Genomic DNA, 1893 nt, shown 5'->3' on the forward strand with positions numbered 1-1893 from the left:
ACCTCTTGTCCAGGCACATTAGCTCAGGACTCTTAGTTGGATGCCTGCTAGAGATTGTTCACAAGTTGGGTGTCAGTATTTCACATCTCAAATGATATCCTTAGCACACTTGGAAATAGTACATCTTATGCTCATTTGCCATTGCCGCAAAATTCTTTTGTAGTCCTCATGGCCCCACTGAAAGTTTCAAATGCGCTTTTGTGAAAGGTTTCCAGAACACATGCAATATCACTATTTTGTTAGAGAGTGTTCTCCCGGCCTTGTCCCAGACCCTTTAACCCTTTTGTTCCACTACTGTTCCGAACAGGCTTTTGTATCAGGACCTAACAATACACAACATTATATAAGCCTCAAATATAGATGTATAAACCTGTAAGAATCAGCCCCAACAGCAATAATCTGCACGGCCTCTGGTCTTCCCCCTTTCTAGCTCATTCTCTTCAGAGGATGGTTCCAGTTCCTTTCCTGAAGCACGGCATGAGGCACAATACTCCTCTTTAAAAAGTTCATTTGCTCACACTAACTACAGAATCTAACACAAACTTGTTAGCCTTGTGTCCATTTAGGTTGCTAAGGAAAATATGATTAACTGGGAAGTTTAAAAACAACTAGTTTTTAAACATAGTTCTGGAGGCTGGAAGTCCATGATCAAGGTGTTAGCAGGGTTGGTTTCTGAGGCCTGTCTCCTTGGCTTGGAGATGGCGTCTTCTACCTCTGTCTTCACGTGGTCTTCCCTCTGTGTGCACGCATGCCTATGTCCAAATTTCTTCTTCTTATAAGGACATGAGTCATATTGGATTAAGGCCCATCTTAATGACCTCATTTTAATTTAATTATCTTCTTTATTTATTTTTTATTTTTATTTAATTTTTTTTTACTCTGACAGCACCCGGTATTCCTAGGTGATCTCTCATCCAAGTACTAACCAGGCCCGATCCTGCTTAGCTTCTGAGATCAGAAGAGATCGGGCACATTCAGGGCGGCATGGCTGTAGGCTTAATAATCTCTTTAAAAACCACTCATCTACATGCTGGTTTTTGAAAGGGATATTTGACTTTGACATGCTGTCAGTGCCGAGAGGATCGAGAAGGGAAGATTCTATGGTGAGATGCCCAGTTGGAAGAATGCACAAGAGGCAGACATGAGAATGAAACAGCAGGCACCAACTGGATTGTGTGGAGAGCAGTTCTATTGGGGGAAGTGCAGTCTATTGTGCAGGTTGCACGGTCTTGCGTGTGCTTCTTCTGCTCCTCTTTCTTGTGCTCCCCTTCTGCTCTTCAGGGGACCGCATGGCTCCACACAGAGCCGAGTACAATAGTGGCATTCAGCCACTCATGCGTGATACAATAAGCTGAATTGTGTTTATATATTTTAGGTGCAGGTACCCTACTACACTAATGTAACATTCTAAATCTGGGGTCCTATTCCTAGCCATGGGCCTGGATCATAGCCAGACCTTGGATTTAGCTGGGCCTGGTACCCACATTCCACCCCTACAGGATCGTGGTGCAGGATCTGGCCCGGAGGGTGCTACCTTGGGCCCACAATCCACTTGCCATTCTTGGAGTGGCTTAGCTCTACGGGGCATCAACCCTGGGGTACTCTTTACCCCCCATCTCTCTGGGTATTGCTCAGCACACCAGGGACATTGTGACACAGCAACTTGTAGTTGTGTCCGCATCAGCGATAGCCCAATCATTTCACTACCTGTTCCATGGTACGAGCCATCTGTGTACCAGGCATCCTCAGAGATGGGAGTCCGACCCTCTCCATGTCTCCCATCTCAGCAGGCTCTGCCAGGAGCTCTGCTTAGAACTGCACTTGTCCCAATAGGGGGTGCAGTTGACTGGACAGGGGGCTCGCAGAGAACTGTGCCCACTGCTCCAGGTAAAC

General features: G+C 46.1%; 1 pseudogene; it reads right to left on the reverse strand.

The window, feature by feature from the left end:
• Nucleotides 1-877: 877 nt before the first annotated feature.
• On the reverse strand, nucleotides 878-996 carry LOC111734572 (annotated as a pseudogene).
• Nucleotides 997-1893: the final 897 nt, after the last annotated feature.

Source organism: Pteropus vampyrus, unplaced genomic scaffold, assembly GCF_000151845.1.
Source record: "Pteropus vampyrus isolate Shadow unplaced genomic scaffold, Pvam_2.0 Scaffold14, whole genome shotgun sequence".
NCBI classification, from domain to species: Eukaryota; Metazoa; Chordata; class Mammalia; order Chiroptera; family Pteropodidae; genus Pteropus; species Pteropus vampyrus.